This window comes from Ascaphus truei, chromosome 5 (genome assembly GCF_040206685.1).
Source record: "Ascaphus truei isolate aAscTru1 chromosome 5, aAscTru1.hap1, whole genome shotgun sequence".
Lineage (NCBI taxonomy): Eukaryota > Metazoa > Chordata > Amphibia > Anura > Ascaphidae > Ascaphus > Ascaphus truei.
This window is the reverse complement of record NC_134487.1, coordinates 107,489,691-107,504,640: the sequence shown is the minus strand read 5'-3', so window position 1 is coordinate 107,504,640 and position 14,950 is coordinate 107,489,691. Positions and strand designations below refer to the sequence as shown.

At 42.4% G+C, this 14,950-nt stretch overlaps 1 protein-coding gene and 1 long non-coding RNA gene across 4 annotated transcripts in view; one reads left to right on the top strand and one right to left on the bottom strand.

The window, feature by feature from the left end:
- Positions 1-14,950, top strand: part of LOC142495243 (uncharacterized) — a 242,228-nt gene that overhangs the window by 172,558 nt on the left and 54,720 nt on the right. For both annotated transcript variants that reach the window (XR_012801703.1, XR_012801702.1), the window contains one exon: positions 6,921-7,032. This is a non-coding gene — a long non-coding RNA (uncharacterized LOC142495243). The remainder of the gene's footprint in view (positions 1-6,920; positions 7,033-14,950) is intronic.
- KERA (keratocan) overlaps positions 1-14,950 on the bottom strand; it is a 48,231-nt gene that overhangs the window by 25,309 nt on the left and 7,972 nt on the right. The window lies entirely within an intron of this gene.

Here is a 14,950-nt window from a genome sequence, read left to right as displayed (position 1 = left end):
CCTGGGAGAAGATGAAACCACAGCAGAACTAGCTGCACACTATATCAGCACCTGCCACAAGCTGAGAGACGTACATTAACCCCCACACCCCTATGTGAAACTGTTACCCATATGCCCTGCAATCATTGTACCCTATCCCTGGTGTTCGTGTGGTTGTTGTCCCCCACCCCCTATTGTTCACGCTTTGGCAATACTGAAATGCTCTTTCGTCATGCCAATAAAGCTGATTTGATTTGATTTGATTTGAGTCTGAGAGAGAGAGTCTGAGAGAGAGAGTCTGAGAGAGAGAGATAGTCTGAGAGAGAGAGAGTCTGAAAGAGAGAGAGAGAGAGAGAGAGAGAGAGAGAGTCTGAGAGAGAGAGAGAGAGTCTGAGAGAGAGAGTCTGAGAGAGAGAGAGTCTGAGAGAGAGAGATAGCGTCTGAGAGAGAGAGAGTCTGAGAGAGAGAGAGAGAGAGTCTGAGAGAGAGAGAGTCTGAGAGAGAGAGAGTCTGAGAGAGAGAGTCTGAGAGAGAGAGAGAGAGAGTCTGAGAGAGAGAGAGAGTCTGAGAGAGAGAGAGAGAGAGAGAGAGAGTCTGAGAGAGAGAGTCTGAGAGAGTCTGAGAGTCTGAGAGAGAGAGAGTCTGAGAGAGAGAGAGTCTGAGAGAGAGAGAGAGTCTGAGAGAGAGAGAGAGTCTGAGAGAGAGAGAGTCAGAGATGCCAAGTGTCCGGAAGAAAACATTAATTTTATCGTTGTTCTTTTTTTTTTTTTATAGTGTACTTTTGAAATAAACCTACGTTTCTATGAAAATTGAAGTTTTTGTTTTTTTGCGGCCCACCTAAACTTAAACCTTGTTTATTTGGCCCGTGTTAGCCTTTGAGTTTGACATGCTTGATGTACAGTATACAGTATGTTTACTGTTTTAGCTGTTATAGGCCCCAAATTATTGAGACTGCATACTGTAGGTCTCTTCACAGGGCAAAACACACCATAGCATAAAAATACCCCGAAAAAAGTAAAATAAAAGATTTGAACTAACTAATGATGACTAGTGTAGTCATGGAAAGAAATTCCAAATGTTATTGCCCATTATCCTTTCAGTATACTGACACCAGATATGTATAGGTTGTCATACTGTGTTGGCAAATACAGGGTCAAAATTATCAGGACTGCAAAAGGCTAAGGACTGTATGAAAAAAGGTGCACACTATATTGGCATGACAAAACAATCCCATAGCATAAAAATACTCCTACAGTACAAATGTATATATTTTCTGAAAGCACATACGCCAAGGAATTTGTCTTTAACAGGTCTTTCCCCACAAGAATACTTCGACAGGAATAATTTTTAAAACATCACTATTGGTATTTTATATTATAAATTTGCAGAAACGTCACATTTTAAATAAATATTTGTCATACTGTACGTCTTCATTTCAGTGTTGTAAAATAATATACAACATACAGTAGTATCCATGGAGCTTCTGCGTGTAAGCATAAAATATATGCATAGGTTTATATACTGTATAAACTCTAAATAAATATGGATATTTTCAGACCTTTATTTTTTGAGGAAAATGAAAAAGGTGTATATTTCTTTGAAGTGTAAATAAGCATGGCTAATCCACCATGCAGGCTAGATCAACTGACTACAAATTTAAATACACTGTAGAAAAGAAAGTGTTTCTGTTCTCTCATGTTTTCTAAATGCCGGCTTAATTGTGGTGCAGTTGATGCCACGGCACTGAGCCCTGCGATTACAGAGGCCCAAGCTCTCTCCCACAACAATTAAACTGATTGGGGGGTGGGCGGGTGGGGGGGGAGAGCATGGGGCCTCTGTAGCTCTCTTACCTTCTCCCGATATTTAGTCTTCTCTCAGCATCTCCCCCCATCATTATGTCTACGACGTCAAATGGTGTTGCGTTGCCATGACAATGGGATGCCCTGTAGCACATTGTTGCTATGACATCGCGGAGATATAATGACAGGACCATACATAGGGAGATGCCTAGAGGAGATGCAATACTGGGAGAAGATGCTGACGGAGAAGGTAAGAGCTGAGGCCCCACACATGTCACTGCACTGAGCCCCACAAACATCTTAGCCAGCCCTGTCTCAATATAATGTGATAAACGGCTCCCTCTATGTAGTGCTGTCGTTTGCCCAGGACCTTGCGACACAGTCATTTGTAGAAAAGTGGGGCAAACACGTGTATACACACAAGGGGCACTCAACCCTCAACCTTCCGCAGTTTATTTTTCCATTGGTGACACTAAACATTTTAAACACTGTCACTTTAAGAAACAAAAGAAATCATAAAAGGAAACATCTACTCCTGTCAGGCGTCTAACTCATATGCATATCCCTATCTGCAATGTTGGCTTGGTAAGCCATTTACCAACTTTAAATAACACACAGGGATAATATTGAGTCGTTAACTGTCAGATGGGGACAGCATCCCAATAGATCCTCAGATGCTGTAAAACGTGGGGGGTGTCTACCCTGAATTGGATCCTGGGGAACATCAACCCCCCATCATCCAGGCTCTAAGAGAGAGAGACAGTGAAGCAGCAAACCTCACTTTCAGTGTATTCCTGTTCCTCAATTAGGAGAGCAGGTGAGGGAAACCAGAACCATTGTAACATCTGGTATAGATTTCCTATCTACCAGCCTTAGTGATTGTGAATCTGTGAAGCGGATCACTTCCATACTAAGTCTGCACTTTCTTCTATAAATTCAACAGAAAGCTGCCCACTATCCTGGGACTATGTCACAATAATTACTGACAGTTATATTAAATAATGTTCTGTTGAGTATCCTGGGTGTTGGAATACATATAATATAAATCATTTTATATCATATAGCGTTTTTCTAATGTCTAATATTCTGGTTTTTCCAATGGGACTCAAAGCGCCTCACAATTACAGTATAATGCGCAATATGCCGCACAGGAATTTTGCAGACACTGTCCCTGCCCTGATGAGCTAACAATCTATGCTTTTGGTGTCTGAGGTATAAGGAAATAAACTCAGTGTTTTTGTTTACAGATTCAGTGTCATTATTCACTTAACCATTAATTCTCCATATCTCCCATATCTTAGTTTACATAGTACTTATGGCCACAACAAGCCCTATATTTTCAAGATCCCTTTTAGGATAAAGCGAGGAGCATAGTCTTTGACAAGTAAACACTTGTCGTCGTTGAACTATCTCAGATAACTTCTGGTCACTCAACACTTCACAACAATAATACTTTTGAATGCCGCAGGCTCAATAATAGCACAGTGTTTGCAAAATGTGTGAGTTCAACAGGTTACACTATGTTTTCATAAAACATACACGTTAGCTGAATTAAAAAAAATTCTAACGAGATTGTGTTTTACCATCAGAAACATTGGTAGTTGCATTTATCTTACGTGTGCCATCTCATATTATGGAACATTTCCAGGGTTAATAGTAATGTACTGTAGTGTCGGTAAATTTAGAAGGTGTGATAGTTTTCAATGCACTCCTTTAAAAACAGACCAGGTTCAGCTGGGCATAGGGACAGTAATATCTGGAGTCTCTCCTTATGCCCTTTTATTTTAACAAACTGTGAAGTATTTCTGTACTTTTACTTTGTCTATGGTAGGGGGTATTTTTTGTTACAAAGTGCCTTCAAGTCTGCCTGCCTGAGTTCTTACTCATTCTTGTGAACATCTGGTATTTAAATAATTTCAGAAAACAGAAATTGATTCTAGCTGATATTTTAAGAATAGAACCTTTGTGCTTGGACTGCTTTTATGTATAAAATGTAAGAATTGTACACTGCAATATCTGCCACTGCCATGGAAATGGTAAAAGGTTTGTCTCGCTAGACCAGTCTATCTTATCTACACCATGTATGCTTGTTGTAATCTGGTGTATTTATTATGACAAAAAAGTTTACTATAGGGTGTCTTTGATTTCCAATGTTGCTATCTTTACCCCTGTTGAATGCATAGGTAGCCACAGTGACCATCAATGCATGAAATGGCTAGTGTATGATTACTGTACAGTACAGGTATGTTCTTATTTTATTGTAATGTGTATTTTATTTATGATTTTATGATTTTGAATAGGCAAAAGCGCTATTAGCCAGATTTACAGTTGCATAGTATATGAGGTTGAAAAAAGACATGTGTACATCAAGTTCAACCTATGCTACATTTAGACGACAGATACTTTATCCGTACGTACAGTATATTGATCCAGAGGAAGGCAAACAAAAACCCCAGTGAAATATCATCCAAAGATATCTCATTAGGGGAAAAATGTATTCCTTCCTGACTCAAATAATTGGCAATCAGATTACTCCCTGGATCAACATCCTTCCCATGTTTACTTATTTGGTATATCCCTGTATACCATTCCACATTTTAACTATCCTTACTGTAAAGAACCCTTTCCTTAGTTGCTGGTGAAATCTCCTTTCCTCCAACCTTAACGGATGACCCAGTGTCCTTTGTACTGCCCTTGGGATGAATAGTTCTTTTGAAAGCTGCTTGTACTGTACTGTCCTGAATATATTAGTATATAGTTATCATATTCCCTCTAAGACACCTCTTTTCTAATGTAAATACATCTAATTTAGCTAGCCTCTCCTCATAAAGTAAATTGTCCAGCCCCTTTATTAATTTGGTGGATCTTCTCTGCACTCTCTCTAGTTCCATAATGTCTTTTCTAATGAGTGGTGCCCAAAATTGTACTCCATATTCAAGGTGTGATCTTACTAATGCTTTATTAAGGAGCATAATTATGTGTGCTTTCCTTCCATCCATTGCTCGTTTAATGCAAGATAAGATCTTGTTTGCCTTTGCAGCTACTGTATGACTTTTAGCACTATTGCTAAGCCTGCTGCCTAAACGTATTCCTAAATCCTTCAACATCAAGGATGCCCCCAACGTATCCCCATTTAATTTGTAAGTTGCCTATTTATTCTTGCTTTCCAAATGAATAACCTTACATTTATCTGTATTAAACCTCATCTGCTATTTACCTGCCCAAGTTACCAGTCTATCCGGGACCTTCTGGAGAGAAATTACATCCTGCTCCGATTCTACTACCTTACACAATTTAGTGTCATCAGCAAAGATGGAGACTTTGCTTTCTCTGCCAACCTCAAGGTCATTAATAAACACGTTGAAAAGCAGGGGGGATCCCAGTACCGATCCCTAAGGTACTCCACTCAACTTTAGCCCAACCTGAATAACTTCAATTTATGACAACTTTCTGTTGTCCATCCTTCAACCAGTTTTCAATGCAGGTGCAAATATTTTTACCGAGTTCAATTTGCTTTATTTTGTACACTAACCTCTTGTGTGGAACCGTATCAAAAGCCTTTGCAAAATTTTAGTTGACCACATCAACTGCATTTCCCCGGTCTAAATTCATACTTGCCTCCTCAAAGAAACTAATAAGGTTAGTTTGGCATGATTTATCCTTCATAAATCCATGCTGACTATTACTAATAATTTTGTTTTCCTTAGGTATTCCTCAATAATTTCCTGTATTAAACCTTTAAGTAGCTTCCCCATTATTGATGTCAGGCTTACAGGTCTGTAAGTCCATGGTTGTGATCTAGCTCCCTTTTTAAATATAGGCACAACATCTGCTTTACACCAACTTGTGGTACTGAGCCTGTGAAAATGGAGTCTGTGAATATTAAATGTAATGGTTTAGCTATTACTTAACATAACTCCCTGAGAACTCTTGGATGTGAGCCATCAGGGCCAGTTCCTTATTTACTTTAATTTTATCAAGCCATCTATGAATGTCTTCCTCAGTTAACAAATTGTTCGTTAATATAGAGGTTGTGGCTTCCTACTGCGGCACTACTATTGAAATTGATTCTTCCCTGGTAAACACAGAGGCAAAGAATGTGTTTAATACCTCTGCTTTTTCCTTATCTCTAATAATCTGCCTGCCTATCTATCTCACTGAAAAGGTCCTATATTTTCTTTTCTAATTTTTCTGTTGTTAAGGTACTTACAGAACATTTTAGGGTTAATCTTACTTTCTATTGCAATCCTTTATTCAGTATCCATTTTTGCTAATTTGATTGCCCTTTTGCAATTTTTGTTACATTCTTTATAATTCTGATATGATGCTACCGACCCTTCTGACTTCAAGAATCTAAACGCTTGCCTCTTGTTTTCCATTTCCTCCCCTACCTGTTTATTTAGTCACATTGGTTTTGACTTGTTTCTTTTATATTTATTACCAAAGGGTACACACTGATAAGTGTGCTTTTCTAACAATGTTTTAAAGACTGTCCATTTTTCTTCTACATTTTTCTCTGCAAAAACATCATCCCAATTTAGTCCTCCGTTTATTAAAATCTGCCATTCTAAAGTTTAAGGTCTTTGTTGAACCCAAGTAGTCGGTCTCATTTGAAATAAATGATCAAAAAACAATGTTATGATCACTGTTACCCAAATGTTCCCGGACTTGAATATTTGTTATTACTTCTACATTGTTTGATATTACCAAATCCAGTATAGCCCCTCTCCTGGTTGGTTCCTCAATAATTTGGGTCATGTAATTGTCTTTAAGCACCACCAAAAACCTGTTTCTTTTTGTTGTACTGCTAATCTGATTGCCCCAGTCTATGTCTGGATAATTAAAATCTCCCATTTTGCCAATAGGGCTACTGTGTGTGTTTGGGGGGGGGGGGGTCCTTTTGTTGGGGGAAGGGGGGTTTAGTGAGTCGGTTGTTGCCCCAGGGAGGGTGGTAGGGCCTCCTTGGGGGGAGGGGGGGGATAGTGGGAGAAGTTAATACCTTCATTACCTTAGGGGTTTGCCACTAAGGTAATGAAAAGGGGTAAGTAATGTATCCATGGGTTTATGGTTTAACATTTATATTAAATGTATGTTTAATGTTTTTACTGTGCTTTTTACTGTATTTTTATTTTTCTATACTAGATTACAGCAGGGGGTCTCCCGAGAGACCATTTGCAGCGGGGAAGATAGAAAAGGGGAACCCTATCAGTACTCCCCAGACCACTTGGATCCTGTCATGGATGTAAACTAAGCGGTGTGTATACATTTTTAAACAGCACCTGGGTCGAAGTATATAGAGAAAAATAAATGAAGGTGTGGTGTAAGGGAATGAAGAGGGACCCTTATGTCCTCCAAAGTTGCAATTAGGAATATAAACGCAAAAGACACTGGGTGATGTGCCAAAAATAAAAGATTTTACTACTATAATAATGATAGTACAATATATAGCAAAGATGTTAAAATATGAAGCAAACAATTGTAACTGACAATGATAGCTACTGTATGGTAGAATAGAGTAACCCATCAAGTATATAGACATTATGAGCCACGTAAACACACTAAGTGTAATGGGGGGTAAAGGGTTGTGGAAAAGGGAGACAAGGTAAGGGAAAATGAGGAGGGGGAGAGGAGGGGAAAAACAGGGGGGATAGGGGGGTAATTTTTCAGGGCTCCTAGCCCCTTCTTCTGGCCTGTTCCCAAAGACCAATCTGATCCAGGTACTTCCCTTACCCCTGTAGGAACAGGTACTCCCTAAATTAAAATCAATAACCAGGTTGTAATACTAGTGGAAGTAGCTAGATGCACTTTGAATAATGATCTCCCAAAAGGGTATAATAATACAATTACTGCAAAGGCACCTATCCAAAGCTAGCAACAACACTAAAAGCCCAGAGTTGGGCGACTCCTAGGCAGCACAACCGAGTCCTATGACTAATGTTCTCACAGAATAAAGTAGTTCCAAACAGTATAATCCGATCACAAAAATGAAACCAGCTGGGGTAGAAGTTCTGCAGGACGCCTGAAACTAAGAGGTGTGTTCCAAGGCTGTGCCAGATACACCAGAAGGAGGATCGGAGAGCCCTAGGAAGTGGGAGATTTGAAACTGCTTTGTGCTATGAGACTGTGTGTTGCCGGAGAAGCGGAGAGCAAGACTTTCAAGCAAAGATTTGAATGTGCTCTGCCCCAAATTGCACCAGAGAGGTCTGGACAGTCCCTACTCCATTTGAGAGTGGAAGCAAGCACTATGTAAGATTGTTATGTTACACTCAGCACCTAGTCAGCTAGGATTACCCATGTATGGCCCATTTTTTATGAGTATGGCTCTGAGTGTGTTTTTTGTGCTGTGCTGTGCTTGTTGGCTCTGGCTGGAATAAAAATTCTTTATTGAACTGCTTGTCCTTTCTGGGGTCTTGAACCCTGGGTTAAGTTTTGACCTCCCATGACTCCCGGGCTTCAATCCTGTACATTAAAATAATGTGAGTGTTCTGTCCTGCTTCTTGGTGACATATATGACCGAATATGGTCCTCTAGTGTTCCCTATAATGACATAGAGGCATACAGATGGAATCTTTCCTTATGGCCCACCATCCGCTGGAAATTGTAGAGCACATCGGAAACACTCCGCAGCACAGTCAATAGCAGGCTGTAATGGCCCATCGGATTAACACAGCAGGGGGCCCTGCATTTGAATGGGACTCGCGCTGTGTGAATCCTACCGGGTTGCTCCTGTCTGTAAGAGACGGTACTAAGAGTGAGACTGAATCAGTTACTCTACCTGATCGTGGGGCTTTTATTTTAATAACATATTATTGTAGCAGCTTTGGAGCTGAACCACATTCATTTCAGGTCTGGGGACCCCCTGCTTTCCAAGTTACAAAGTTACCCCGGTATGGGGTGCCGGTATCCCCGCCATATTTACATTCTCCCACGTCACGGCCCACTAGACTGAGAAATTAAAACACAGCAGGGGGATACCGGCGCCCTATAATGGGGCCTGTAACTCAGGAAGCAGAGGGTCCCAGGGCCTGAAATTAATGTGGTTCAGCTCCGGGGACACCCCGCTAAAATAATAATATGTTATTAAAATACAATAAAAGCAGGTTCATTATCTTAGCGGCTAGCCTCAATGGCAATGAAGGGGTTAAGACAGGCTACCTGGTTTATTCAGGGTGGAGGGGGTGAATGAATGGGCTAGTAGCCCCCGGGTGGGTGGTTAGGCCTACCGGGAAGGTTGCGGGAGGGGTTAATGCCTTCATTACCTTAGTGGTAGTAACCACTATGGTAATGAAAGGGTTAACCCCTCCCACTACCCAGCCAAGAGGCCTAACCACCCACCCTGGGGCAACTACCCCCTTCACCCACCCCCTCTAGCCCCAATAAACATTACAATACAAACACGAATGCACTACATTGAACAACCCCCCCCCCCCACACACACACACACACACACATACAGTACAGTAATGGGCAAAATCCCTATTATCCATATCTGGATAATAGAATTGTAAGAGATCTGTGCAGAGGTATACTCAGGGAGATTGATTCGGGGGGAAATAAACATGGCGGTATACCGCCTGTCACTTTAAACAGCAGTTTTAAGGCAATATACATATATACAAAAGAAACAAACACCTTTCCCTTTGTAAGGGCTAACTTCCCCAGTCCCTATCTGTAGGGTTGGTGTGGAAATCCCCTTACCAACCTATCCCCCCCCAAAGTCTAAAGAGGTACCTCCAAGTAGATGGCCCTTGAGGTCAGTCTCTTGTCTGGGTCAGGAGTGGTGTCTGTTGAGGGGTCAGCCTCTGGCAGGTTCCTGAGTTGGCTGCACCCTGGAAGAGGGGTCTGGTCCCCTGGCATCTTGTTGTCAACACACAGCCCTACTTTGTGCTCAAGACTCTCTCCCCTGTCAGCACAGTTGTAACTGTGCTATGGAGTCTCTGGGTCTGTTCCCAGCAGGAGGTTTTTACCCTTGTCTGATTACCCAGGTGGAGCTGGTTAATTGACTATCTGCAATTAACCAGCTCTGCTGGATTTCTCAGACCACTAGGGGCTTTTATTTAAACAGGGATAAGTCCCTGTTCCAAGAACCTTTGCCCATTACAATATAGAACATAACCAAACATTACCTTTCCAGCACATAGTAAATTAAAGTTAAACTTACCCCTGCCAGGATGAAGGCCATCCTCATCCCCCTCATCTTCCACTTCTTCAGTGGGCAACAACAGTAAAATTTAAAAAAAAGAACTACTGGCCACTAACTCCTTAATCACCTTAGCGGTTATTAACCACTATGGTAATTCAGGGGTTAACCCCTCCACCCGCTAACCACCCGGGAGGTCTAACCTCCCTCCCCAGGGCAACTACCCCCACGCCCTCTACCTATTGATTGGCACAATGGTAGACCATTCCCATAATATGGGCATGGTTTGCCACTATGGCAATGAATGGGCAAACTGCAAATAAAGCACCAAATAAAAGACATTACATTACAAAAATATTTAAAATGTCAATAAACCAATTGTTTGACACAGTGGTACACCATGCACATTGTAACAGGGGACTTATCCCTGTTCACAAATGTGCCTCTAATCCAGCAGTGTGGTGGTTAACTGCTGGTAGCAAATTAACTAACACCACCTGCCTGATTACAGGTGGTAGAAAAAGCCTGCCTTTGAGACAGGAAGTGACTCCTTAGCTCACATGTGAGCTGAACTTTGGAGACAGAGCAGAGGTTCCTGAGTCTCCCCGGAGAGACTGACCAAGAGAACACAGATCTCTGGAGCTTACAAATAAGACTTCTAAACCTGGATGCTGACATTTTCTGTGCACACATGGGTGCGGTCCCAGGAGAGCAGAGAAGCTTACTCTACAGCAGCTAACAGATAAAACTTTTATTAACAAGACTTTTTATATGTGTTTGGGGCTGGGAGGCATGCTTATCTAAGGGAGTTGTGAATTAATTACATAGTATTCACTAGAAATACTCCCAAGTGAATAGAAGCTTTGTTCCCCCCCTGTGTTTGGATGGTTTCCTGATATTAAGGAAAAGGCACAATAAAGCCTTGTTATAATTTCACCTTTCAAAAGTCTCCAATTGTCTACCTCTGTGAGTGTCTGTCTACATATGGTGTCTGAAGTGGGACGAGAGGTCGTCTTTGAAGTTAGAAAGGACCGGAGATTTTTTCTGTGAAATTTTTTTAGTGCTTTTTGCCTACAAACAGTCTGAGCAACTTAAAAAAATTAAAAAAAAACTCTCAGGCAGCAGAGACCAGAGTTAAAGTGATACACACCCCTGAAACTTACACTGCACTGAAACTTACAAAACCACAGATGGACTCTTTTCCCCAATCCCAAGAGGAGAGAGACTGCTGAAGCAGCTAAACCTTATTTGCCTATCACAAAGTGTAATATGGTCATTGAAATAGGGGTTTTGCCTTCCAGCCATAGTCAGGGTTCAAGAAGTGAGTCAGCCCTTAAAAAGGGATAGGTGTTTGTTGTTTTCAAAAGTTTCGCTGAAGCAGTGAATACAGATGGTGACCCACGAGTGGTACTGATTTTGCAAATAAAGGTTGCCACACCGCATAGGGCTACCAGCTGTGAATGGAGTATATGCAGAAAAGTGTGAAAATTGATACAAGACTGTGCTGAAGCAGGGGAATTTTTAGCAAACAAATGCTAAGTGTAAAATTGCCCTATAGGGGAAAAAGGGATTGCTGAACTGTGTAAATGGTATTTCAAAGCCAATTGCTGAGTGTTGAGTCACCCTGCCGGGAATGAAAGAAAGTGTCCACTGCAAAGAATGTTTTTTTTTCTGCAAGTAAAAAAGTCTGCCTATATATATCTTGGGAGCAAAACAGACACCCAAAGTGTGAAGTGTGAATGCCATAATACCCAAAGATGAGACTGAAAATTACTGAACTCAGGCAGAAAACCAAATTCTGTTGCTGAAGCGGAGGGATTGCACCTAGCAAGTAAATGGTGTAAAGCAAACAGAAGTTTTTACCTAGCAACCACACATTCAGCATACCTAATGAGAGATTATACCTAGCAAGTAAATGGTGTAAAGCAAATAGACTTTTTTACCTAGCAACTGCACATCTTGTATACCTGATGAGAGAAAATGCATGCACATGACTGCTGATATTGAAAAAAAAACTTGCCCAAGAAAGAAAAAGTCTACAGAGATGCCTGTGAGAGCTACGACCTCTACAAGCAAAATATGCCCACCTGTAGGACTACCACAATTGGGGGTTCTAGCAAATACAGTGGCAACAGCTGCAATAGCGCCTCCTGAGGTCAGGAAGAAAATTACACCTGATAGCCTAAAAATGGAGGACAAGATGCAGCGTTCCTGTAATGAACCCTACTCCACGGAAGAGTGGCCCTTCAAGTCCAATAAAGAGGAAGACATCTCTTACGGGGAACCCGAACCGAGTCACATCCACAAAACACCCCAAGAATGGTGGGGGTGCCTGAACTCGGCACGAACAGAAAAGACCGCCCTCTATGATGACGAATATGGTCGACAAGAGAAAGAGCGGGAGCAGCAGATCACCCAATATTTCTGTCAGCTAAAGCAACTGCAAGAAAAGCCTGGCGTATATAATGAAGCAGCTAAAGTATCAAATAAAGAAGGAGACCCCAGTATTCCTGATGGGACGGAGTCATCCAAAACAAAAAAGCGGAAAAAGAAAAGCGGTTCTTCACTTACCGTGGAAGGAACAGAGACGTCCGCAGATCCTGTGGAGGAAAAGGGGGACCGAGTTGCCCTGCAGCCTAGAGAAAATAGAGAATTCGTCCCGCGGTTAACCGAATATCCAGAGGGCCCAAGGCAGAAGTCGTGTACCCCAAAGAAGTGTCTGTCCGGTGCCAACAGCGAGGAACCCTCAACCAACCATCCCAGGGAAGTGGAGCCGGAACCAGTGAGTGACAATCCCTTGACCAGCCCTGAAGATGCCCTGAAAAATGCCAGGCATGACTGTGATATGCTCCGTGAACAATTGAAACAAAAGGAAGATGGTTATACAGAGCTACAGAAAAATAACGTGAGGCTACAAAAAGATGTGCTCACAATTTACTCTTTAGCCAGGACAGAATTGGACGATCTCAAGACTGAGCTAGATACTGCAAATGCTACTATGTCCGCCATGGATGAAAAGCAGAGCCAATCTGATAAAATGGTGGCTACGCTAAAGCGGAAGTATGAGGAGGCACTGAAGCAGATGAGTCTTCCAGCAAGAGGTTCACACTCTTTGCATAGAGCTGAATGCCTCACAACAGGAGGTCAACAGTGTCCGGATAGAAGTGGACGTATCTCAGAAAGAAGTTCAGACACTCCGCAGAGCACTAAATGCCTCACATCATGAGACCAACAGCTGCCGCACAGACCTGGAAGTTTCCAGAAAGGAACTACACAGTCTCACTGAGGAGCTGGACATTTCTAAAGAAACGATTGCCAATCTTAATACAAATCGCCAACTCTTCCAGAAGGCGCTTCAGACCCTCAACCTAGAGAAGGATGTCTCACGCCAGGAGACTGTCATTCTCAAAGCAGATGTGCGTAAATGGAAGGAGGACTGCAAAGAGGCCCTGAATAGTACAGAGACTGAAAAAGGAGAAAATTCAAGATTAAGAAAAGAAAATTCTGAGTTGACAAAACACGTCAAGGAAATGTTTGAAGCAGATCACCGACTGCAGAACCAACTGCAAGGTCTGCGTACGCACCTCCAGTATGCTGAGGAGAAGCAGCAAACACTGCAGGAAGAAAAGCTGCAGGCTGCTAAAGAGGTACAAGCGCTGCAGGAACGTCTGAATACCCAGTATGTCCCCACAGAGCAGTATGAGGAGCTAAAGGCCACGCTGCATGTCACCAGAGCATCGTTGGAGGCGGAGCTTCGATACCAGGTGACTCTGTTTGAGAGGGAGCGTGAGAAGGCTCAGAAACTGGAGCAAGAGCTGGAGAGACAGAGACTGTTCCATTCCCTTGAGTCAGTACACCAAGGAGAAAACAGACGCAGCGGCAACCTTAACAACAAAAATTACAGAGCTCCAGAATATGAAGGAGACACTGATACAGACTCAGAGAAAGCAAAGTGCGCAGATAAATTCCCTGAGAAGAGACTTGCAAGACGCACTCAAACAGGTTGAGACTCTGCAGACCAGTAACTTACAGATTCCTCCAATACGGAAAAAGGTATTGGCTCTGCCCAAGCACCAGTATCCCACAGTAACTAATGCCCGTGAGGACAAGGGTACAGTAAGAGTTGGGGACTACACGCACCTTCCAAACAAGATTATGAAGTTTGAGCCACCTAAACAAGCACTAGCAAAACCTTCAGCCACCCAACAGGCAACAAAAGAAGGTACACGTGATGAATCAAACCAGAAGAATCCTTAGCTGATGAAGCTGAAAAGATGGGACATTCTCTGGAAGTGGGTGTGGAATTGCAACTTAATCTCAAAGAGGCTGAACTAGCAACCCCATTGAGTGGGAAAAGGGCAGAGAGACAGCTTCAAGAGCAGAAAACTCAAAGGGCTGTTTTTAAACGCTCTGCAACTGCTGCTATACAGTCTGCCTACATTAAGACAAGCACCCGACGCGAGGGAAATCTCATGACCGCGCATGTAGAAAAAATACTGTACTTGGAAAAAGTCCTCCTTGAGCGATTGAGGAGTGCTGATCTCAAGCACCTTCGGGAGGAGACACAAATAAACTGGAGAAAGGGCTCCAATCCCAGCGGGACAGAGGGTTCTCTTCCTCCATCCACTCTCATTTAAGTCACAGAATGATCTCGAATGAGAGTGGAAGGATGGGCTTTGGCCGTGGAAATCCCGAGCTTCCCACAAACAGGGGAGATATGTAACAGGGGACTTATCCCTGTTCACAAATGTGCCTCTAATCCAGCAGTGTGGTGGTTAACTGCTGGTAGCAAATTAACTAACACCACCTGCCTGATTACAGGTGGTAGAAAAAGCCTGCCTTTGAGACAGGAAGTGACTCCTTAGCTCACGTGTGAGCTGAACTTTGGAGACAGAGCAGAGGTTCCCGAGTCTCCCAGGAGAGACTGACCAAGAGAACACTGATCTCTGGAACTGACAAATAAGACTTCTAAACCTGGATGCTGACATTTTCTGTGCACACACGGGTGCAGTCCCAGGAGAGCAGAGAAGCT